Source organism: Pelodiscus sinensis, chromosome 8, assembly GCF_052426305.1.
Source record: "Pelodiscus sinensis isolate ZL-2025 chromosome 8, ASM5242630v1, whole genome shotgun sequence".
In the NCBI taxonomy this organism is placed as follows: domain Eukaryota; kingdom Metazoa; phylum Chordata; order Testudines; family Trionychidae; genus Pelodiscus; species Pelodiscus sinensis.
In genome coordinates, this window is record NC_143059.1 from 38,155,721 (window position 1) to 38,182,055 (window position 26,335).

Sequence of the window (26,335 nt, forward strand, 5' to 3'; positions counted from 1 at the left end):
GGGGCCAACTGGAGAAACGCTCCTGTCAACTTATCTTACTCTTCTCATCAGGGGTAGAGTACAGAGGTCAACTGCAGAGTCATCTGTGGTTGATTTTTGGGAAAGCGGGGGTGTCTTTGCTAGATCCACTAAATCAGCTGCCAGTGGATTGATCTCAGAGCATTGATCCCTGCTGTAGTGTAAATAAAGCCTTAGTATGCGAGCAAGATATACCTGAAAGAGAATTCACGAGACCACTAGCATAACAAAGCAATAATGGTTCTTGAGGTGCAGGAAGAACTAGGTAAGGCAATTACTAAGAAGCAGTCAATTCAGGCATTGGATTTAATTTTCAGCTGTAATGAGACCTGAAGATGAAACGCCTGTCAGATGAACCCTCTTTTAAAACAGCTTTGATTTAGGACTCCTGTTTATTTGTGTCAATGGAGTGTGATCTTTTATGTTACTAAAAGCGATTGAAATATCCGACCCATATTTTATTCTGAATGAGATTTCCAATTCTCTGCACTACATCGGAATGTTTTACATTTCATTCTTTGGTGAAATGCAGCATATAAACATTAGCTAGTGCAATAAGGGTTTCATTTGTACATAGTGCACCCGGCATAGCAACCTATCCTTATGTAAGGCAGGAATGCATTTCTTAATGTTTCTAATCAAAGAGTCTGATTCAAGTGCACATCATAAATCACAACTCCATTCTGGAGAAATGAGGCATCATATCCAGTATCATTTTTAATTTTGTTATTTTTTCTGTCTACAAAATGTGGCATAGATTTTTCAAAACTACCTAGGGAGTTTAGACACAAACTACTATAATGAACAAGATGTCTGAATTCTCTAAATTGCTTTGAAAATTTCAGCCACATTTGTTCAGAGCATGAACAAAACCACAAGCAGTCTTTAAACAGTAATTTATTAATGTTTTCCCCCTCCCCACAAGGAAACCATCTTTTTATTTCCCAATCTACAAAAGATGTCTTTATGCTCTTCATATTTTCAAGCAGCAATGAATGGCATTATTTCCTTACTGATAAAATTCATATCTTCACTTTTTTGGCTCTTCATTGACTAGTTCTAGAAAAAGAACTGACAGCTGTGTTCTTCAAGGTTTCTGGTGGCTCTTGATGCTTCAAAAGACAATATTAGGGTGCATCTACACTGCACCCATCGCTCGAAATAAGCTATGCAATTTGACCTATGCAAATTGCGTAGCTTATTTTGAGCAAATTTCAAAATAACGCACTATTCCAAAACGTCCCTTACTCAAGGAATGAGGTTTACAGGCATGCAGGAATAGCGAGCCTGTTATATTTTGAAATAATGGGCTTGCTCAAAAGAATATTTATTTTTGAATACTTCTGGTATCCCAAAGTAGCTCCACAGTGTTGACGTAGCCTTAGGGTGAAATTTTGGCACCAGTAAAGTAAATGGAAATTTTGACAATTTTAAATGGGTTGGAATTTCACCCTGAGTCCTTAAAATTATGGAACCCAACATAAATGCCCTTGTTGCTCTTGAATCTGTGTCACTTCTACTTTAACTGTAAATTTCCACTTCATTTTGTACCTTTTCAAGGACCCATTTTTTGAAAAACTGTGACCGCATACTTGTCCCCTCCATTCTTGGGTAAGCCCCCCATTTTTCCAGATCTACAACCTTTTTCAGTTAGTTTTATAACTGGAGTTTCATTTGCTGCCCACTTCTCATTTCTTCCGTTCATTCTTGAGGTCAGAGATTATGTGCTGCAATTCCTCTTTTTCTGCAGATAGTTCCTGAATATTGTCACTCATTTTCTGAACTTAATCTTCAATCAACTCAAACCATGAATTCATGGTTATTCCAGCAATGACCTTTCTCACCAAAGTGATCTCTATGGCCTCTCTCGCAAATTATGCAGCACATAGTCTCTTTTCTTTTTTAAAAAAAAATTGTTTTGGACAAATCCAATGGCATTTACCTAAATTTAAGATAAAGGAGTTATTCCACAATTTAGTGGTTCATTTGTTCAGTAAAGTACATGCTATAAAGGGTATGGAAGTGGTAAATTGGAAGCAGAAGCTCAAAATCCCTTCTCACATGCACGCACACCTTATTTCTCCATTGGTTTTATATAACACTTTTTCTTTTTAATTCGCAGGGTTTAGAAGAGCAGTAACAGAAGTTTATGTTACTATTCCAAAGCAAATCATTTGTATTAAACATTTCTAGAATGAACCTGAAATAACTCTTGGAACAACAAAATTTAAATGTTCTTAGATTGTTAATGGCTACTATATGTCATAAATTGGCTCAATCTGAATCATAACAAGAAGAATGTCGAACAGTAGCAAGTAAACATTCAAGATTCCCTCTGGGAATAAGGGTATGGAATTAACTTGTAGTTTTGATCAATTTCACTGAAACTGGATTATATTCAGACAAAGGGGGGAATTTAAAGGGGGATTTGATAGCAGCCTTTAACTACCTGAAGGGAGGTTCCAAAGAGGATGGAGAGAGGCTGTTCTCAGTAGTGACAGATGGCAGAATGAGGAGCAATGGTCTCAAGTTGCTTTGGGGGAGGTCTAGGTGGGCTATTAGGAAAAATTATTTCACTAGGAGGGTGGTAAAGCACTGGAACTGGTTAACTAGGGAGGTCGAAGAATCTCCATCCCTAGAAGTTTTTAAGTCCCGGTCTGAAAAAGCCCTGGCGGGGATGGTTTAGTTAGGGCTGGTTATGCTTTGGGCAGGATCTGGACTTGATGACTTCCTGAGGTCTCTTCCAGCCCTATGATTCAAAGCCTAATTTGGATTTTTACTTCACTAAATGGTTGTTCTTTTTCTTCTGTGCTAGAGCTATTCAACTGAGGCACGCTCTCCTGAAACTTGTTTAAAAATGCAAGGACATAAAGAATAATTGTTTCCTCTGGAATAATATTCTACCATGGATACCAGCAATAAAGCAGTATGTCTTACAAAGATGTTGCTGTGAGATGTCAAAAGAACTTTAAAATGAACGAACAGCTATTCTGCATGTAGGCACCTCAAATTTAATTATAAATACAAACTATTATTACTGTTCCTCTTGAGCCTGTAATGTTTTGAACCTATGAAAACCGACATGAGCAGATTTTGATTATTGTCCCTTTTCTCAGAATATTCATAAGAAATATAGATAAACCCTGCAAGCTGCAGACAGTTAACAGTATTGCTGCACAAGAAAAGGGAGAACTGAGATAATAGGACCCAGAGAAAATGTGCAAGATTGTACATGCTAAAACATGCAGCTACTTTTTTTAAGAAAAAAAGAGAAGCAAATATAAGGAAGAACTTCAACTCAAAGTCTAAATTGCAGTTGGACACAAAATCCAAACTTTCTGATAGCTATCTATGCTACAAGGATGTGACTCAGCAAAACAAAGGCTTTTGTCTTCACTTAGGCATTCTACAAAAGATCTATTATGTATGGTTCAAAGTCCATATTGCACAGAAAGTAGCAAATTCTGCTCAGAGGTACAAGGCCAAAATTCCACTCATTGTAGATAAAAGCCATGGAAAACTTGGGCCATGTTATATATAGATGATATAGACTAATGATATATATGGAAAAAAAATCACACAAAGAATGTAAGCATGACTTGTCATGACAAATCATAAAAGATAATAATTTTTTTAAAAATGAATATGTATATACATATTAGTCCCTAAGTAAATGGAATTTATTTTTTTCCAGTCAGTTTTCCAAATGTGAGTTTTGTGATTGATTTCAGTGGAAACAGATCAGACCATAAGTCTCATCGTGTCTGCTGATATATTTAGAGTGCTAAATCCACTTTACAGAGGAGTGCATACAGAGATGTTAACTGACTTTCCCAAGGTCAAACGTGTTGGAATTTTCATGATACATAGACGGGCTTATTGGTATGGGTTGAACCTCTGAAAACTGGTACTCTCTGGTCTGGCAACATCTGTGGTCAAATGCTCCTGGACTAGAGACCTCAGGAGCCTAATGGCAGGAGGGCCAACAGCCTGGCTGAGGACAGCAGGACTGGAGCCCCACAAAAGTGCTGTGGACGGGCTGTAGAACCCCAGCAGCCAGCGGTAGCATGGGGCCAGAGGAAGAAGAAGTTTGACCACCCACGGCAGCGTGGGGACGGAGAACCCCAACAGCCCACAACAGCACAGAGCCGGGGAAATCGGACCACCCATGGCAGCATGGAGCCAAGGAACCACAGTAGTGTGCAGCCAAGGGCTGGAGAATCCCAGCCACATGCAGCAGCACAGGGCTGGGGGCTGGAGAACTCCGGTAGCACTTGGTCGTGTGGAGCTGGGAAAGCTTGGCTGCCCCAGCAGTGCAGGACCAGGGAACTGTGGCAGCATGGGGCTGGAGGTTAAAGAACCCTGGATGACCATGACAGCCCAGGGCCAGGGGGCAATCAGCAGCAGAGCTGACAGCCTGGTGGGGGTGTATGGGGGGGTGGGGTGGTAATAGAGGGGGTCAGAGTCAGAGGGCTGGTTGGCTTGGGGCCGGTGGTAGGGGCCACCTCCCCAGTCCAGAAAAAGTCTCTTGTTTGGGACTTGTCAGGTCCCAACGTTGTTGGACCAGGGTGATCCAACCTGTATCAGTTTAAGTATGAAAAGAGAGAATTTTCTGACAGACCAGGTGTATACCCCAAGATTTGTCCCTGGCACACTGCCAGACGTTCTTTACCTGCATGTGCAGAGGTATGACTGCTCACAGCATCTGTGTTTTATCATTCCCAGCCATCACTTCCTGCAGCTCCCAGTGCCTAGGAATAGCAAACCATGACCATCAGGAGTTGTGAGCAGCCGAGCCTTTAGAAGCTCAGGTAAACAAAGCATCTGGTGGCCTGCCAACAGTGAACCCTGATGTGCTGCATCTGGCCTGCAGACCACTTATTGCCCTCCCTTGGTGTATAGCTTGCGCAGTAATCAACATGGACAATGTTAGAAAAATGAATGTACCAATCTCAGAGAAGATTTTGAAACCACATTTGAAATGTTTGAATGAAAAAATTCTTTTCTTTTGGCCACATGCACTATACACATAAATTCTGGAGACAGCCCAAGTGGGAGCTATAGGATCCTAAAATAGAAACAAGATTTAAAAGTAGTTTTAGAAGTACAGTGAGATTAGATTAATTGCTTGGATACAATCAGGCCAATAGACAGCAGAAAAATCTTAGAAGCTTAGGAAAGATCAAAGCTAAATCTGAGGTTGAGCAGAAAACCCCACATTTCATTTAGGCTATGTCTAGACTGCAGGCTTCTTTCGAAAGAGGCTCTTTCGAAAGCATCTTTCGAAAGAGCCTCTTTCGAAAGAGAGCGTCTAGACTGCACGGAGAAATTTCGAAAAAGCGGCTTGCTTTTTCGAAAGAAAGCATCCAGTGAGTCTGGATGCTCTCTTTCGAAGAAGCCCTATTTACATTGAAGAACGCCTTCTTTCGAAAGAGGAACTTTCGAAAGAAGGCGTTCTTCCTCGTAAATTGAGGTTTACCGCCATCGAAAGAAAAGCCGCGTTCTTTCGAATTAATTTCGAAAGAACGCGGCTTGAGTCTGGACGCAGGGGAAGTTTTTTCGAAAAAAGGCTACTTTTTTCGAAAAAACCCCTGAGTCTGGACACAGCCTTAGGGATGATTTGCCACCCTTATTCATGCAGAGCAGTATCTCACTTCTAGACCAGATTCAGATACCCTCTCATGGTAGGTAGCACTTTACTTCCCAAATGGTCGTAATAAAGATACTGATAAGAGTACAATACTATTCTGCATAACAGAAGCCATGAGTACAAAGATATATAATTTCAGGTGAAAAAATAGTTTTAAAATGTCATATTTAAAATTGTCATCTAAGTGAACAAAATCATACTGACCACTCAAAAAGGCTCCAAATTCACCTCTTTCATTCTTACGAACGCATATGTGCAAGTGAACTTTGTTGATGTGCCTATACCGATACCTACAGAATTACATGCGCACACAAACTGAGGAGACAGAGGATGTGGGTACGTGAGTTCATAAGTAGAGCCTTGAAACCTGACCTGAACCCAATGGGACCTTACTTATTCCAAGTGTTGGTTTAAGTAAGATCCAAAAGCAACCTGATCCTCCTGGACTTGGGGAGTTTGAGCTAGGGATATAAGTGACTAGTCAACTAGTCGACTACCCGATAAGCATAGTGAATCGACTAGTCGCTCCCTCCCCCCCTACCTGCTGCCCCTATCAGAGAGAGGCATCAAGTGGGGAGCAGGGGCTGGTGCCGGAGGGAGCTGTCTTGAAAGCCAGTTCCCTCCAGCACTGTCATTGTGGGAGGGCGGGGAGGCAGAGGCATAGAGGGGGGAGCAGGTGCGAGGCAGGAATCAGCTGATTCCTGGCTCGTGTCTTGTTCCCCTGCTACATTTCTGCCTTTTGCATTAAGAGCCTGATGACTCTTAATACATTTAAAAGGCAGAGCTGCAGTGAGGTTAACTCCCAGGGCTGTGTGTTAACCCCGCTGCAGCTCTACAGTTTCCCTCATTATCGACTAACCGAGTAGTTGATGGAAATTCCATCGACTACTCAATTAGCTGATTAAATGCAATTAATCCTAGTTTGAGCAGCAGCAGTGGCTGCAAGCCACTCTCCTGTTGGCTGCTGCCATCTTGCTGCGATCTGCATGTGCTGCAGAGTGAGAATTCTGACAGAATACAGCATGCACAGCAAAGCTGGAGCAGATGGCAGGAGCAGGAAATGCAGCTACCGGCAAAAAGTGGCCAGAGATGGACTGCAGACATGGGAAGGAGGAGACCCTTACTGGGACTAGTGCCAACGACAAGATATGGGACTGATGCACGCTCAGGGGGAAGTGCTGCATTTGGATTGGGTCTTAAAAAAACGTGAGCTCAGGTTGGCAGACATTTTATTGTGAAAAATTTAAATAAAGTTGTATGCTGCTAGAAGAAATCATGCCCCTCCCATTCTTGGTATAGTTCACAAGACGCAGAAGGCTGGGGGAATGATCAGCTGACTGCATGAGTAAACTGCGTTGTGAAAAAAATAGTTTATATTACTAAATAATGGAATAATTTTATAGCAATGGCCAGAGTCATTGTACAGCACATCATGGCAACATTTATTGAACAAACCATTTTCCCACTCCAAATTCCTGAGATTAACAGTGGTGAGTTGTGTGAGTTACTCATTTGGTATCTATCCTTTTTCTTTTTTTAAAATGGCTGACCATTTTATGGGCATATGAAGTGCCTAGTGCCTGACACTGTATACCAGATGTTGAGTCCCTTGTATACTAAAAACAATCCATGTGAGTTAATATCAATTTCATTTAACTTGAATGGAGAAATTCTATAACTTGACATTTAAATTAAAAATTTAGCTGATATGGGGTCTAACCGTCCTCAGAATTACTACTAAACTTTTTTTTATCAAACAAGTCTTGTAATAGTATGTAAAACATGCTGCTGACGTGACAGTTATTTTAATGCCAAATGAGTAACAAGCTAGCTTTCCTTTAAATGAAACCATATTTTCTATGCTTAAAAAGTACTTTGATGGTGAGGGAAAGAGATTAACATGAAGAGTGTAAAAGAAAGCTAAAATATCTCAGTTCTCTGTCATGACTTTATTTGGTGGTCCGGAATGTACCAGCCGGGAAGTGCTGGTAATTCCCTCAATAAAGATGTGTAATTTCCAGAAATTGAGCATATGGTGTTCATCTATGAACAAACAATGGAGATTTCCTGGGCCTATGGATTTTTTTGTGTGCGCCTGGGCTATAAACCTATATATCACCTCTATAATTCAAAACTATACCTTCTGTTAGATCTGGTGCTGCAATGCCCAACTCAAAAGGCAAGTTTAAAGATCGTAAAAAAGTTACTCCCCCCTATAAATCAAAGCCCTTATAAAATACAATCTGATTTCATCATGCACTGTTTGATCAGCACAGCTAGTGCAGCATAGATAGTTATATTAAGAAAGTGAGTTAGTGGGTAAGAGAAGCTGAGGAACCAGCAAGATGGCACTGGTATGAACTGGTTCCCTGTCCATTGTAGGAGCCCAACCCTGTGCTGATACCACTTGCTGTTAACATAAAAAAGAAAGACATAACCAAAAATATTTAATTTCTTTATTCTTTAACTGACAGCATGCAAAAAGTTTTGCATTGATGAGCAGAACTTGTTGTAGCATGGGTTCCCAGGATCCATATCCCCATACTTCAATAGCATTCTACAGGTTGGACCTTCCTGGTCTGGCGCCCTCAGGACCTTCGTGATCCCAAAGGAGGGATTTTGCCAGACCAGAAAAGGTCATTTCTGGCTCCCCTGCCACTGACCCCCCAGCCTGGCCAACTCCCCACCTGTCACCAGCCCTTCTGCCCTGCCATGGCATCCCATGGTCCCACCTCTGGAGCTCCCAGCTCTACCATGGCAGACCGCCGCCCCATCGCTCGGGCTCCTGGACCCACCAGCCCTGCTGCGCCAACCTGCAGTCCCACCATCAGGGCTCCTGGCCCCACCATGGCAGACTACTGCTCCGCCAGCCTTCTGGCATCCCGGCCGCCCTACTGCCCACTCAGCTGGACTCCTGCGACAGGGCTCCCAGCTGCTGATCCCTTGGCAGCCAGTCTGGCTGGGTTCCTGACCCCCACGTGTCTCCTCCCTCTGGCCCTTCATGAGACTCTCTGATGCAGCAACATCTATTGTCTTGGTAGATCACACATATTGCCAGACCAGAGAGTCTCAGTGGAGAGGGTCTCAACTTGTAGAGTTAATACAGAGACATATATAGCAGTGCGAAGTGAGGATAGCAGCATAGGATTCACTGAGGGGGTGTCCCCATCTCAAATATGTTCAAAGTAAAATATAGTCCTTAATAAAAAGCCCAAATATTTCATTCATGAAGTTAGTGAATGATCTTATATTGCCTCATTTATATCACATATTGTGGATCTCTCCTATCCTCCTTTAATTTGTTCTACATTCTGTGACCTCTTTCCAAACAGATTTTTCCAAAGACATTAGGTATGCAGCTGCATGTGCACATCAATATACAAGTGTCACTGTGCATATTAATCAGGTAATTACACTCAAGTGGCCATTTGTGTACAAAATTATCTAATTTTTACAGGCAATTTGAATAACAGAGTGTAAAAATTAGGTCTGAAATTGTACACACACTTTAGGCATTTAATTGTGTATCTAACCTGAAAATCTGCTTCTTGGTGTCTTTCTTACGCTGGCATCAGGAGAGCCACAAATATTGCATTGGGACAGAGCTGTCAGAGGTTAGGGTTAGAGCAGTGGTCTCCAATCTTTTTAACTACAAGATCACTTTTTCAATTTAAGTGCAATGTAAGATCTACCACAAACTCAAATACCCTTGCCCCACTTCCTTCCCACCCCTTCTTTGCGGTCCTGTGCCTTGGCTCCGCCCCTTCTCCAAGGTATCACCCTGCTCACTCCATCTCCCATCCTCCCCCATCCTCACTCACTTGCACCAGGCTGGGGTAGGAGGATGGGGTGCAGGCTCTGGTCTTAGGCCAAAGGGTTTTGAGTGTGGGAAGGGCTCTAAGCTTAGCCCAGATTGGGAGATTGGGTTGCAGGAGGGGTTTCAGGGTGCAAGGTCTGGGAAGGAGTTTGGGTGCAGGGGAACTCACGCCTGGGGCAGGAGACTGTGTGCAGGAGGAGGCTTGGGGCTGGGATGGATTCAGGAAGCAGGTTCTGGCTGGGCACTGTTTAACGAGATGGCCTCTGGACAGTGGAGCAGTGGGGTTTAGGCAGCTTACTTCTGCCCTGGCCCTGCACCACTCTTGAAAGCAGCTGGCATGTACAGCAACGGCTGCATGGCACCATGTGTTGCCCCTCATCGACAGGCACTGAGCCCACAGCTTCTGGCCACGATTCCTTGTTATTGATGGGATTTTAGTTGGGATTGGTCCTGCCTTGGGCAGGGGGCTAGACTTGATGACCTCCTGATGTCTCTTCCAGCTCTATGATTCTATGATCAATGGGAGCTTCAGGAGTGGTGTCTGCAGGCAAGGACAGCATGTGAAGACCCCCTGCTCTGCTTTTCTCAGGAGCTGCAGCCACTTCCAGGAGCAACAATCACCATAGGGATAATTACTCCAGCCACAACAGGTTAGGCATTTTAGAATTCACTACTCAAAGAATGAAATTTAAGTGTAAGAGAGAAATGAAAATTATGGAATGCACAGACCAGTCAAAACCCAAAACTAACCCACTTGGCAAGCAGAAAAGTAGTAACAACAACTCCTCCCCCTCCCCCACACGCACATATGTATTGGGTCAGGAGATGAGAGTGAAGGACAGTGTGTGTTTATGAAAATGACAGACACACACAGTGTGTGTGTGTAACAGAGATTTGCATTACCAAGGTCCCTCCATCCCCTTCTCTCTGTGTGGAGATAGGGTACAGGAGTGGGGGGGAGGAGGAACACCCTGACATCAGTGCCCCCCAATCTTCTCCCTTCCAAACTCTGCACAACAAGCAGGAGGCTCCTAGGGAGACAGCTCGAAGGCAGAGGGCAGGAGCAGCATGACAGTGGGTGGAGGGGCAACTGAAGTGCCAGTGCTTGACAGCTTCCCGACCAAACCAGTCAGGATCATCTGTCAGAGGCTCCAAGATGTACCAGTAGATCCCAATGTACTGGTTGGTGACTACTGGGTTAGAGCATTACAGAAATAGGAATTATTAAAAATTCTGCTGACCTGGTAATAGTATGAATATAAGGAAACAGGTAGAATGGAAACAAGTATCATGTCCAGATAAAACACTGTAACAAATATTGTTGCTCAAAAGACAAAAGTTACTCTTCGTTATGTTTTCCTCAGGGTACAGGTAGTAGCTGCTGACTACGGTAGAACTTCAGATTTATGAACATCTCAGGAATGAGTTATTCATAAATCTGGACAAAATTTTGGTGGTTCTACCAAAAGTTTGCAACTGAACATTCATTAACTACATGCCTTTGAAATTTTACTATGCAGAAGAAAAATACCACTTTTAACTATCTTAATTTAAATGAAAGAACAGAAACAGTTTCCTACACTTGTCAATTCTTTTTTAAAACTTCCTTTGCCTTTTTAAAAAATAATTTACATTTAATGGTTGCCCCTCCCCAAACCGGAATTCCCTGGTCCAGCAACATCCGGGGTCCGGCAGAACCACAGATGTTCCTTGATCAGAGAACTCTGGTAGCCTAGTGGCAGGAGAGTAATCCAGAAGGGATGGGGCTGGCGGCAGCCCCCGACAGCCTGTGACAATGGGACTCAGTCTGGGCAGCCCCCAGAAGTTAAGGATTGGGCTGGCAACAGCCCATGGCAGTATGGGGGCGGGGTCAGAGCCTGCAGGCTGCTGCGGGGCTGGGACTGGGACTGGAGCCCAAGCACTTGGCAACTCTTGGCAGCCCAACCAGGGCCAGAGCCAGCCCCCGGCAGCATGGACTGCTGGAGCGTGGCAGGAAGTCCGGCCAGGGAAGCAGGGCCAGCAACACAGTGGGGCCAGCACCCTAGCAGGCAGCCTGACAGGGGCTGCAGGTAGTCCCTCTCGACCCCCCAGTTGGCAGCTGGGGACTACGGCAGGGAACCTTCTGTAGTGTAATGAATTCCCTGATTCAGGACCAGTCTGATCCCAAGGGCTGCAAATAAGAAATGTCCAAACTGTACAGTATTGGAAGCTTCAGGGGGTAGCCAAGCTAGCCTGCACAGGATAAACTTAAAAAGCAACAAATGGTCTGGTAGCACTTTATAGACCAACAAAACATGTAGATGGTATCATGAGCTTTCGTGGGCACGGCCCACTTCTTCAGATGACCGGAGTTTTCAATGTACTGTATGGGGTATTCCTTTCTTTCTTTGGGAGGTTTCTGTTGCTGCCTGACTGTGTACTTCCAGTTCCAAATGAGGTGTATGGTTGACTCATGAGTTTGCAACTGTGGTGTACATAACTCTGAGGTTCTATGGTACATAAACTGAAACTGTAAACAGCAGAAACCCTGACCTCATGAAATGATCAGAAGACCAGATTGCTTTCATTAGTCCAATTAGGGTGATCCAATTTGCTAATTACACGTACAGTAACATGGAAAGTACCTTTTTGGGGAAGGACTTGGAGGGGTATTCATTCAGATCTTTCCATATTAAGATCCTGTAGATTATCTTGCGCAAAAGGATTTATTATATTTTTTCAATTAGAAATCCTTTACCTAATACAGGTATTAAATAATTTAATTTTTTCATAAATAAAATTTAGTTTTCAGTATTTGTAATAAAATTAACTATTGTACAAATCATAATTTTATCTAGTTTGGTCTAATAATTAAAACTCTCTTTACAATTTCCTTAACAATCACAGGATGAGGCTCTGTTAATGGATATTTAAATTACTATCAAAGGATACGAGACCGATAATACTCTGGGAGGTCTTACATATGATTTTCTTTGATCATTACTAAAAAATGTTTATATTTTTAATGAAAGCTGTGTACATTGTGTGATTTTACCTACAAGTGTGCTGCTTCAGAAAAAGCACTTATTACACACACAAAATCTTAACTGCCAAAAAAACCTCTTGAACACCTGTTTGATCTTCCAAATTTTGGAGGGTGCAGAGTGGAGATGGGGAAGAGGTGCAGAACAGAGGAGCCAGTCTTATGGTTAATAGGCATGGATCAAAGTGCACTGGGGTAGATGTTCTATGGGCGTTTTCAAGGAACTTTAAGGTGATTCACCATGGTGGAAGGCTTCTGAGGGTATGGTTGGGGGAACTGATTTTCTCATTTAACATGCAGAATCAAAAATCTCCAAAACAAACTTATTTGTGCCTACAAAAATCTCTTACTTGGATAATTAAGTCTGGAACAGCTCAGCTCTTAAGGTATCAAGATAACTACCCTTGACTGAGTAATACTTATCTATTTTTTAAATACAGTATATCTGTAGGAACCCAGTCATTGTTTCAACAGAAGAGGTATTTGATAGGGAGAAGCCTCTTCGCTCTCCTAATTGAACTCCTGGTGCAGTACAGGTTGAACCTCTTTGATCCAGCAACATCTGTGGTCCAGCAGGGACATGGATGTTGCTGGACCAAAGTGCCCTGGAGCAATGCAGGGGCTGAGGAGCCCCTAGTGGGCCAGGGAGCATCTGGGAGCCCCCGTCTTGGCCCACAACCCCCGCATCAATGGGGCCACCAGGGAACCCCCAGCATTAGTGGGGTCACGTAGCTGGAGAGCCCCAGTCCCAGCTGGGAACCTCAGGCTGCAGCTAGGCTGCCTGAGGCCAGGCAGCCCCAGCCAGAAACCCTGAGAAACCCCCGGTGGCAGCAGAGCTGGGATTACCGGGCAGCCTCTGCTGAGGAATCCCTCAGCTGAAGTGGACTGGAGCAGGCGGGCAGCCAGAATCCCCAACAGCAGCAGGGCAGGTTGTCCAGGCAGTCCTGGCTCAGGAACCCCAAAGGTGGCTGGGTGGCCCCAGCCGGGAACCCCAAGAGACCCTGGGGCAGTGGGCCGGCAGCAATGTGGGGAGCCATGGGGGCTTTGGTAGGGGCCAGCAGCAGGGCAGGGAGCCCCAGTGAGAGGAACCTGGGAGCAAAGCAGCTAGCAGCTGCCCTCCCTTGGTCAACTCCCGAGTCTGAAACAGCTCAGCTCTTGAAGTGTCAAGGTAAATTACTTTTCCCACAAGATTTAGATTTGTGTTGCTGAGGCGTGCCTCTCAAAACTCAAGTCCTGATATAGCAATTATTGAAGTCCTTGAAGGAATACAATAGATGCAGGCTAATAGGTCAAAATAGGTAAATCTGAAACAACAGAGGTAGAGCAATAACATTGTGATAACACTCTGCTCAGAGCACCTGGAAGGAAACCAGGTCACCTAGTACATTCCCCAGCCAATGCAAACCAGCTAGATATTTCTCCCCAGACTGAAGTACTGTGTAACTTTGGCCATAAATACAACTGATTGGTCTGCTGATGCTGCAGATATGGAGAAGAACAAAGTCAAAAAGACCCAGGTGAGGTTCTTGAGATTTGGAGATACAGACCTAATTCTTATATTATTTCATCCTGTGCCCGACACACTTTTCACTCCGATTCCTAGTACAATCAAATAACTGTTCTTTTGCATGACCTAATCGTGCTCCTATTGATTTCTATGGGAATTCTGCTACAGCCTCTTCCCGACTTACAAACTGGTTACGGACCAAGCAATTGGTCGTAACTCGGTTTGTTTGTAAGTCGGACCCCATTGAGTTACACGCGACCGCGTTGTTCGTAAGCGCGGATCGCGTTCGTAACTCGGAGTCCACCATTTACGACAGCTTTGGTCATAACTGCGAATAGTAGTAAGTTGACCGCAATTTGGGGACCGGCTGCATTTATACCTTATACCTTTCAATTTTTTTTTAAGTCTTTCCTTAAAAACTTAATTCTATTCTTTGTACAACTTTCTGTTTCTTAAACCTTATCAATTTGGTTTTAGCATTTCCTCCGAGTATGGTACAAGTTGCGATGAATTCAATTAATTAATTCAATGTTCAAAAATATGACCAAGTCAGTTTCTTATACATTAAACCAAACCTCAGTATGGCCTCTTGACAATAACGAAGAGCTAAAATTCCCCTAATAAACAATTCAAGTTATTGAGGCAGAGTCAACTCATTTATAAAACATTAATATAGGTTGAACCTCTTTAGTTCGGCATTCTCTGGTCTGGCAACATCTGTGGTCCGGCATGATTTTAGTTAGCTGGATTTCCACTTATGGGTGTGGTCAAGTTTCCTGCAGTCCCATAAAGTTTGTTTACAGTAGGGATGTAATAGTGTAGTCAATTAACCGATAAGCAAAATCTTATAGGTTAATGCTATAGACTACATGCATTTCCCTCCTCCCACTCTTGCCAGTAAATTTTTTGCAGGCTGGCCAGCAGGCTGGCTCAGTTCTGGCTCCCGCCAGGTCCAGAACCTACATCTGCTGCAGCTCTGCATTTAAAGTGTATTAGGCGCCAGATGGGTAGGCCGCCTGGCTTACTTCTGGCTTGTGCTGGGTCCAGGAGCTTAGACCCCCTGTGACAGGGCAAGGCAGCCCCACACTGAACCTACAGGGCCCAGCCAGGGTTACCTGGCTGCAGAGGCCCCTCCCCCACAGCCCTACCGAGCATGCCCAGGCTGCAGCAGGGCTATAAAAGCCTGGGCCAGGAATCAGTCTAGGGAGACAGCCGAAGGCGAAGGACTGGAGAAGGGAGCTCTCCCTCAGCGGTTGCCAGGGACTCCAGGAGAGGCTGGAAGGAAGGCGGAGGCGAGTTGTTGCAACCCGGAGACTGCCTGCAGAGGGGACGCCGGCCTGGAGATCGCAGCCAGCTGGGCAAGTCCAGGGGAAGGAAGCCCGGGGGTCCAGGTAGGAAGTGGCCCAGGGCAGGAGCGGGAGCCGCCTCTCCTGGCCCGAGAACCTCGGCGCGTTTCGGCTGGATGGCCCCGCCGAGGGAGTGACCCGGTACCTGGTTGCTCACAGGGCCCTGGGCTGGGACCTGGTGGAGTAGGGTAGGCCCGGGTCCCCCTACCTGGGGTGCGTCCCCGCTACAACGATAAACTGCTTTGTGGAATCGGCCTTGCTTAAAGGGCCAGCTATAAACTGTTTTGGGGACTCAGGCCAGAGGGCCTTCAGCCTGGCATAAAGGGCCAGGGATAGACTGTATCACAAGGGTGTCGGGGACCCAGGAGGGAGGGGCCCACCACACCCCCGCTTAGACAGGGGCTGGTGCCACCTCATGATGCTGCCTCTTTATCAGAGGCAGCAGCACTGGACAATAGGCAGCCAGTCCAGAAGGGGATCTGGTTTTAAAACAAGCTCCCCTCTTGGACTAGCTCCTGCCTGGTACTGTGCACTGCTGCCTCTGATACAGTGGCTGCTGCTCGTGGGGCTATAGAATAGTCGACTAACTGATAAAAATTCATGAGCTTACTCAACTATTAAATTAACTGATATTTAACATGCCTAGCTTACAGTCACCAGTCCTGGCTCCTGTGCTGTTATTTAGCTCTAATTTACCCCTAAATATCTGCTAAGAGCCCAGCAGGCAGTGGACATGTTGGTAACACTGCTAGACAATATTGATCTCCCATGGTCTGGCAAATTCTCTGGTTCAGCACCGGTCAGATCCCGAGGGTGCTGGACTAGAGAGTAATTGCACCTCTAGTTTACCTGTAATTGTAAACAAGGGTGTCACTTTCCTTCTTATATTGCTTTCGCTTCTGGATGTTTCATTATACCAGGTGCACCCCAGCTCACTTACTACCTCCTTGCTCTGGGATACAACATCTCTGAACACTTTGTGCTGCCATATCCCCTTGCAAACTCACGTCAAATTTATTTTTCATTATCTTTTAATTTTAAACATTTTTAATAAAAAAAGCAATGGATAGTACAGCATGTTTACAAATACAGAAGATCTCTCTACCTTGCTGTTTTAGCAATACAGTATCTGCCTAGCTATGTGATTTCTTGTGTGACCACGTATCACCATACCATCTGGTAGCACCGCAACAGGTGTTGCACAGCATATCCTCAGAACTATTATTTATGGGAGAATTATTCTTTTATTTTAATAAGATTAACATCCCACATACTCTTGGAAGTTATCATTTTGAGTGAAACCCTGGCCTTGCTGAAGTCCTAGGTAGTTTTGCATTTGACATCAACAGAGCCAAGGTTTCATTGTAGTACTGAAGCAAATGTTGATGCATTTCTCTATTTGAAATTTCTTTTAGTTTACACAATTATTCTCAGGAATTGAATAGTGATTGTAGGGGAGTTTTCAAGGATCCATGTCACTTACAGCAGTTAATAGGTAAACAGTGTAATACAGCCCTTTTTCAATGATGGATATAAAATCTTAATCAAGAATTTGAAGAACTGAGTTATATAGGTCTAGTTTAATATATAAAATACAAATTGTAACTGTCTGACATTGGTGGTAAGATCTTAACAAATAATTGATTAGCTATTAATAGTTTGCAAATCTGGATCAGCGTTTTAAAGCAGGGTTTCAAATGTATACTTTAAAAAACAATAGCATTAATATGATTTCACTATCAGAATAGGTAATGCTTACACTTTATTTAAGCCTAAGTATAAATAAAATAAAATAAAATCATACAACTTATCCTATGATCACCTGCACATACTTTAGTCGTGTGGGGGAAAACATCTTTTTCAATAAAGTTTTACCTTTTCACTGAAAACTTGTATAATGTAAAATGGGTAACGTTAAATTTTATTTACATGGGACAGGGTGGAGGGAGGAGGCTAAAATGTAAATTATTGCTATTTCTGAGATCAGCCATTTACATATTTCTGCATCCAGAGAATGAAAGGTCAAGTTTAACTCCAATACATGACCTAGGAGTTACTGCCAAACAAACACTCATCACTGCTTCCCAGCCTTCTTCATCACAAGAAAGAATGGGACCCAAGCTTAGCAGGTCTGAACACAGTTCTCTATTCTGAGATGGCCCCTCTTTGCTACTCCAACAACATTAAAAGGCTTTAAAATAGATGGATCTGGCCATCTGGGATTTACCCTCCCCAAGTGATGGAAGAACTCTATTCCACCAACCCACAGAAGACTTAATGTAGAGATAGTGGCTGAAGAATGCCTATGCTCCAGCAGCTCTGAGTTGCACCATTTTAACAAGATGTGATTTTTAAAGTGGTATACAAATCTGTACAGATTTGTTTTGATAGTATTAAATAAATATATTATGCATTTGTCAGACAAGGCAAGGTGAAAAATATATCTTGCACTTGGAGCAGAAAGTGGTGAGATTTGTAATGGTTCCTGGGGGAGTTCATTCCTCAGCTTCAGACCACACCTGGAGAAGATTCTGTCTCCTGGATGCATGAACTTCACTCCATCACTGAGGCTACATCTACATTGCACTGTCTTGTGCAATAACATATGCAAATGAGATGCAGCAATGAATATCACTGCACCTCATTTGCATACTTAATGAGCTGCCATTTTGCACAAGGAGCTTTTGAAAGAGCCATTCCACCGCTTATTTTCAGGCAGAACGGCTCTACACTGCTCCTTCTTGCGCAAAAGCCCCTTGTGCAAAATGGCAGCTCATTAAGTATGCAAATGAGATGTGGCAATATTCATCACTGTGCCTTATTTGCATATGTTATTGTGCAAGAGCGCGCAATGTAGACGTAGCTTGAGATTTCCTTCATGCCAAAGGAGCTTAGTGGTTGTTGAACATGGCCTTTTTCCTGGTGCTTTATGTGGACTTTCAGGTATTGTGGTCTCTGGTCCTGGAATGTTTTGAAGATAAGGACCAAGAGTAGAAAACCACTGTAAATAGTAGAGGATAGGTGCTAATGATAGCTTGTGTTACTGAGGAGATGTAAATCTGTAACATTTTATACTAGGTGGAGTTTACCTAAATACAGAAAAATTATTGCTCAAATACATCACATTGCAATAGTCCAGTGAGTGGCTCCTGTACATGTCAAAGGGAAAGAGGCAGTGGGAACCCACACCAGCGGGGACCAAAGCAGTCCCCGCTGGCTCAAGTTCCCCTATGTGCCTCTTCCTTTGAAATGTATGAGCGCCACAGGCGGCTTTTGTGCATTCAAAGGGAGAGGAGCAGAAGTCGGACCAGTGTAAGCAGGACTGTTTCAATCCCGGCTAGCGCCGTTTCCCACTGCCCTCTGCCTCCCCTCTTCCCCTTGCCTACCTCTCTCTGATAGAGGCAGTAAGTGGGGGGAGGGGCAGGCGACTAGTCGAGTTCCTACTCGACTACCAGATAAGCATTTGCTTACTGGGTAGTCGACTAGTCACTTACATCCTTATCAGAGGTGGCACAAAGCACTACTTGTGTCCACTGAAATGTGAGCACTCAGCATCAGTGATCAGCTTGATCCTCTACCCCTTACTCATATGGAAAGTCCCATTGAAGTCCATATTACTGCTCATATGACTTAGAGAGGACTTCTGAAATGCTTAATTGATAGCTAATGGAACAGGCCCAAAATAAGCATACTAGGTAAGCAGATATGTTAAAAAAATCCAGATGGGTCAAACACAATCTACCAGACACATATATCCTATCTCTTGTATATATCCTGTACAATTATTTTCCAACTGTTCAGAATTTAAGCTTTTATTAAACAACAAAAATCAGTAACTTTTTAGCCCTTGTGGTGGTAAAGAAAACCAAATATGAAGCAAATATAAACCCATCCCAAGGAGCCTGAAACAATAACTCTTAGGTGTGAACTCTATTGCCCCCAACTAACCTAATCTGGTGTCAGTTCTAAAGTTCATTTAAATGTCAAATTAAGTACTTCATTGCTGACCATCTCAGCAAACAGAAGAAGGAAAAGGGTGTGAATTAGGAGTTACTACAGCAAAGGAAATGCAAACAGAGGAACAAACCTGACACACACACAACCAAGGAGAGGGAAAGAAACAGAAAGAAGGATGGGAAGTAAAAGAAACAAATGGGCAGATATATCAGTGGTCCTAAAGGAAAAGCCAATTTTCCCACTGAGCAGTGCTGAATATGACCATTAATACTGAACAAATAATAATATAATTAACCTTCTAATTATTAACAAGAGCCACATCTGTTAACCCTGGTCTTCCTGCAAAACTCCTTTTGACATCAGTAGGGGTCTTGCTTTGAATTGAGAGATGTCTGTATCTATACCCTAGCCCAGCCACCACACTTAAAACTGTAATTTGGAGCTCTCTGAAGGTTTACCACTTCTATTAGTCTATGGAGTTGTTCTGGTGATGTCAGCTCAAGTAGTTTATTTTCAAAACAACATACATTTATGATTGTACTGATTCTATATGAAATGTTCATTCATGTTTTGAAAATGCCATACTGATATCAGTAATTTCTCACATCAAAGCTAATAACCTTTAAATGTTTGCATGTAGATTTTAAAAAGCACAAACAAGCCATACAATATTATATCATAAAACTAAGCATTTCAAAACCAGCTGAAACTACAGTACTGTCCCGGTCTACAGTATACTTCTCAATCATGTTATGTAATGTGAGTAAACCTGATTGTTAGTTTAAGTTCAGACAAGCCCTATTGTGTTTTCCTGGAATAGGATGAAATACAAACATTTAATCTTTATATACAAAGATATGCAATAATATTAAAGAAAGACTGGCGGCAGGGGGTGGGGGAGGAGGGCTGGTGAAAAGACATGAGTTTTGCTCTCATGATTTATTTTGCCAAATCTCTTTGCTCAGTTATACTATGGTCATATTGCACATGAAAAATATGTAAGGGGAAATAAACATTTATTTAAAAATCTATTCTATTTATAGAATTTTAATTCAAAGGTGTAACTTCTGACTTGGAGCAAAATGATGTCTTGAATATTTTAACAAATGAAACTTACCCTAATTTGTTGCATTAATTGTGTATTAAATGTTTCAGATTTACAGTATAGAAATTGCTTATTCTTAAAACAGACTCGAAAGACAAAAGCATGCCTACCAAATTTGTAAATGCAAAAAATAAATTTAGTTGCTAGATAAACCCACTCACAAGTGTACAATGTCTATAATTCTTCAAAAATTCTTGGTTTCAACAGTTTCCAGCTGCTTAGCATATCTAAACTATTTGTTACATAATGTACGTTTTGAAGAATTGAATCCTTTAATTCCTGCTTTCAAGTGTTCGATTTTTCTTCACTTAGGAGAGATCTTGTAAAATCAGAGACGCACCATTTATTTTCCTTATACTGTTCTGCAGAATCTTAGGAATTGCTAATGGAATCCCAAATACAACCAGAGGCGACAGTTAAAAATCTACGCACAAAGCTAGATGAAAATGTTTTAGGCCTACATATTTAGCTGTCACAAAGATCATTTGAACACTGCCACCTGCTGTTCTTTTAAAGATGTTGCAACAAACCAAACAATTTCCTAATTTGCCACAAAATAATTTCCATCCTGAAATCAAAATACTTCCAGGTTCAGAAAACCGTTAACCCTTCAAGTGCCAAAAGTTTTTCAATGAGAAAAATGAGTCTATTTTTATTTTGTTGTTGTTGGTAACTCCACTGTAGCTGCAAGGAAACATTGTATTCACAAAAACAACAAGGAGTCCTATGGTACCTTAGGGTTCATATGCACAGCATGGCTTAACTCGAAATAAGCTATGCAAATTGAGCTATGTCAGTTGCATAGCTTTTTTCAAAATTGGGAGCATCTACATAGCACTTACTTTGAAATAGAGCATTCTTCCTCTGACTTCCATTACTCATCGTACAATGAGGGTTTCAGTAGTCAGAATAAAAACTTCTCCAACTTGACAGTATTTTGACATTATTTCAAAATAACTGCCTACTGTATAAACGTGGACTAAGTTATTTCGAAGTAACACTAGTTACTCTGAAATAATGTTGTGTAGATGTACCGTTAAAGACTAACAGATTTATTTGGGCATAAGCTTTCAAGGGTCAAAACCCACTTTAGCAAATGCATGGAGTGGAAATTACAGAGGATAGGAGAATATATAGACACACATACATACTGTCAAAAGAGAGTGGCTTATCAAGTATAGGGCCAATATTAACAATATTCAAGCAGTTAACTAGTGTAAGCTATAGGAAAAATACAGAAAGAACAGATCATTTTAATATTAAAAAGGGACAGAAGGAAAGTCCAGATTAGTTCTGAAAGAAGTGACTTGTCACACATATGATTCACAATTTGCTGCCTTCAAGATCAATGAATACACTGGCACACGCTGATCTAAATGACACTTGCATTTCACAATCCTCACCTGCAGTTTAACACAAACAATATCTTAGCAAAAGCCATTCAGCAGGATGGTAGCCATAAACATTTAAACACAGTTGGCATTGACAGGAATTCTTGCAGCAGTGCTAGAGACTTGCTTTTTGTAAGCAAAGATTCTCAGAACAAAATCCAGGTTCATTATGGCCAAAAAGGGAAAACCATTGCTAGTGCAGTTTCAACCCCCAAAGTGGGGAAGACCTAATGGAGGACCTCTCTCTATGCCAGAGTGGCAGCTTGGCATTCATCTTAGAGCCATAAATATTTTAATTTCTTTAGGAAATTGTCTAAATATGGGTGATACATCAGAAGGCAAAGGACTATATATAACAAAGGCTAGATTTTGGTGGATGTGTTGGTTAATGACAGGATTAGGGCTCTTTGTGGATTTGAGGGCTGGTGACTTATCTCCCTTTAATTCCACATTCCCCTCCCTCGCTGTAGTTTCACGTGTTTCATTTCTTCTTTAAGTAATTCTATATGTATTATGGTAACAATGTTACAATATCACTGAACTTGGTCTTTGTCTTTTGGCTTCAATTTCTGACTTGCGGTGAGTGTTATCAAAGCCCTGTGATAGAAGCAACCCCACTTCTAAAACATTCCTTTTCTTCAAAACATCCTGACTCTCACTTCCATGATCATATAAATCCACTAAAACAGAAAGCTTCACTGAAATCAGTTAAGGCGTGGGTACTTAAAAACCGCCAGCATTGCCCTAAATATCTCAGCAACTCACTAGGTACATCATAAGCTCATCTCTTGCAATTCACAACTATGATTTCACTTTCTCTATTACGTCTTCCACAGCCACTGCTGACGCACATGCCCCCACTCCATACAAAATATGCAGTCCCAGTTGCGATAACAGATAATTTAGATTTCATTGTCTTTAGGGCAGCAACTGTCTTGTGTTCTGTGTTTGTACAGCATCTAGCACAATGGGATCCTGATACTTGACATTAACGCTCTATATTAATAGAAATAATAAACACCAACTGTTGAAAAACCCCAAAACTTACTAGAGAATTCATTTGTACTATTAAAAGTTATTGTGCAAAATGTGGAGTCTAAATTCAGAGACATCTTCAGAAACACAGGGATTTTAGTCTTGTTTTAAAATGCAAATCTGAACACAACCTTGAGTATGGAGTCACCAGACACACCCATGTTTTAAAATGCAAGTGTATCCAAAACACTAAAAGAACTAACAGTTGTAACATTCATATCCTTCATTGTTCAAGTCCTAACAGACTACATGAGATAGGAAATGAGCAATGTTGGTTTAAATTAGCTTTTAACTAAGGATTACCTATTGACTTAAAATTAGGTTAGGCTGCAATGAAAAAAGTTTTGATTTTTAAGTCAACAATACTTTGATTTTTAAGTCTCAATACTTCAAGAGCAAGTGAAATGGCCTGCTGAGGCAAGGTAGGTTCATTCCCCTTATCAAGGCCTGACAAAATTTTGTTCCTGAAAGGGTAGAGGTAGTGAATTACTCTCCTAGAGATGGTAATCCTTTCCATATAGGTTTGAAGTGCCTGGCTTTATACATAAATAGGGGTCGGTCTTCTGTTTCCTGTGGTGTCTGATATACTTTATGAGCACTGATCATTTGTTTTTGCATGTTTTTTTTTTAAATAAAGGCAAAGGCAAAATAATGTGTCTCACCACCGTATACCACCCCATCCCAAGTAACAAAAACAACACCCCCGCAGCTCATTCCCAGAGTTGTGCAAGGACACATGGATAATTCAGCACAATGCTACCATACATATCAGCACAGCCCAACTAACTGTCATGGGTGATGAACCACTAGGTGATCTCAAATGTGGCTGTTAACTTTGAGTGAGGTGGGCCTCCAGAATGGTCCCTCTATTTACTGCTGCCTCTCTCAAGGACATTTATAGCTGCACATATACGTTTGCAATATAAGCATTGCAGGAGCAAATCAGATGGCAGTTTCAGCTGATGGGGCTACATTTTCATAGAATCATAGACTGCTAGAACTTTAAGAGACCTCAAGAATATTTGTCTTTTTTTTTTTTTTTTCCAACAGTGTCACACACTTTATTTTTCTTCAGCTATGCAGGCAGATTTGATGCAACTATGGGTGCACTTTAAAGATGTAAGCAACTAGTCGACTAGTTCCCCCCCCCCTTTGCTGCCTCTTTAGGGGGGGGGGGGGAGGAAGGAAGCCCAAGCCAGTGCTGGGGGAAGCCGACTTAAAAGCTGGTTCCTCCAGCACAGTTTCTGCAGGTGAGACAGAGGGCAGTGGGAAACAGCGCTAGCCATGATTGAAACAGTTCTGCTCCTGCTGGTCGGACTGCTGCTCTTCTCCCTTTGAAATTTACAAGAGCCGCCTGCAGCTCTCATACATTTCAAAGGAAGAGGCACAGAGGGGAACCTGCGCCAGGGGGACTGCTTCGGTCCCTGGTGGTGCTTGTCTGACTGCTAATCCTCTCCCTTTGAAGTGTACATGGCCCATGGGCGGCTCCTGTGCATTTGAAAGGGAGAGAGGCAGCAGAAAAGCAAGCGCACCCCTTATCGACTCATCAACTATTTGATTAGCTGATTAATCTAAATTTAACATTCCTAGTGCCCTTACATTGGTTTGGCTCAACTGATTACTACAAAGACAAGTACAAACTGGTAATTACACATATTGTGGAAACCACCACAAACACACATTCACAGGTACTCTAAAAATTGAGACCTGAACATTTACAACTCATCCACCTAAGAGATATGACTCTAGTGTTCTATTGAGTTGGGCAAGTCTACATAAATGACTTGTGTGTTTAGTACAGAAAATGGACTCTGAGTCTTTGTTTTTATGTTCTTTTCCCAGATATACTATCCATGTAAAAATTTAACGCTAATTCAATTCACTTAGAAAAACCATTTCAACTATAACTAATAGATGGCAGTTATCAATTATTTGCTCCCTATTAACTCTGGTTCATCATCCAATCCAATTTAAAACCAGTATTGGTTTATATACCCAGTCTGATAAATATATACTAGCAATATTCATGTTTATCTTACACTCCTTGCACCAATAAATTTTTACTCAAGATATTCCTTCAGTTAAAAATAACTTGACTTATTGTGAAACATTGTTTCCAAATACAGCCAGTAGTTTAAAGCACAATTGTGTTTTGGACATACATCAATTCATAGAGAGCTGACAATCTTCACACACTTTCCACTACTTTTTCTTCCTAATTCCACAGAAAATATCATGACTGTTGGAGCACTCTCTTGGGAATTTGTCTCTTAACCAATTTACTCCAAATCTGTGAAGTCAATGGCTAGTTTAGAGGCTAGTCTTGGTCAGGTTTTTGGTTGTTCTTTTAACTACTATTCGTGTAATTTTGTATTTTTTAAAATAAATCCTAGATACTAAACAGAAAGCCGAGCAGGCATTGCTCAGCACCAAGAGGGAGGTGGCCTGGCGGTGCACGGCATGTTCCTGTGCCGCGCCGTGGCTTGCCGAGCCGGCCGACCCACGGGCAGCAGGCTGGGAGCGTGGAGGCGTTCCCCTGCCCCGTGAGACCAGCGCATTGGGGACCTGGCGTGGAGACGTCAGCCCCGCCCCCACCCCGCTTGATGACGTCCGGAAGGGCGGATGCGGCATGGAGTTTAAAAATGCTGCCACCATAACTTGGAGGGAAGGAGAGAGGGGGAGAAGGAGAGAGAGAGAGTAGCCTCGTGGAGGCTTAGAGACGTCACTGGAGGGAGTCCCCCGAGAACGGTTGGGAGGCTAGAGAGGGCATTAAGAGGTCGGCGATTCTGGTCTGCTAACTCCTTTGTTTGTTGTGTACGCGTCGGCAGCCTGTCCGACAAAGGAAGGGTGAGCCTTCCAGCGGCGAGACGCCGGGGGCGGGGAAAGGAAGCAGCCCAGGGCGGAACCCACTAGGGTTGGTGGGTTGACGAGTTGCAGCAGGATGCCCCATCACCCGGACCGGATCCAGACCGATCTGTGTCCTTAGGGCCCTGGGCTGGGGCCCGTGAGTGAGGGTGGGCCCGGGCCCCCCTTCCCCCCGCCCCGCGGCCTTGGTGGAGGAACCAGTATTCCCATGCCACGGAGAGTACTTTCGCCGAGGCAGGAGGATCGTTCTAGTGACCACCAGGAAAGGTGTCCGAACGACATTACTCCCCACCCCCCGCAGAGGGGGGTCAGAGGGACCCACCGGACGAGACGGGTGCAGTGGGCTACAAAAATTATTAGAAGCATCAAATTGTTTATGTTAATAATAGGAAGTGATCTCTTCCAAATAAGGAAAACTAAAGAGAATAGGATTATTTCTTATGGCAAAGGGGAAATATGTATAAGAGGAATGATGACAGAGAATATAAAGTCATGAAGGGCCTTGTGATGGGATACCAAAAAGGGTTAATAATGAGAACCTGTGAGTGCAATCAACCCCACCCCATTATTCCTTTGTAAAGCATCAAGCCTAGAGGGAGGCAATAAAGAGCAAAGGCTCAGC

At 42.8% G+C, this 26,335-nt stretch overlaps 2 protein-coding genes across 6 annotated transcripts in view; one reads left to right on the forward strand and one right to left on the reverse strand.

The window, feature by feature from the left end:
• The window catches only part of RNLS (renalase, FAD dependent amine oxidase), a 138,018-nt gene that overhangs the window by 96,417 nt on the left and 15,266 nt on the right, over window positions 1–26,335 (reverse strand). The window lies entirely within an intron of this gene.
• The window catches only part of LOC102457693 (lysosomal acid lipase/cholesteryl ester hydrolase-like), a 132,677-nt gene that overhangs the window by 51,404 nt on the left and 54,938 nt on the right, over window positions 1–26,335 (forward strand). The window contains exons 1-2 of one of the 2 annotated variants that reach the window (XM_075935086.2): window positions 4,496–4,829; window positions 9,986–10,135. The gene's annotated coding sequence lies outside the window, so the exon portion shown is untranslated. Of the gene's footprint in view, window positions 1–4,495; window positions 4,830–9,985; window positions 10,136–26,335 lie in introns of those variants that run through there. The other variant, XM_075935088.2, reaches the window with a different exon arrangement.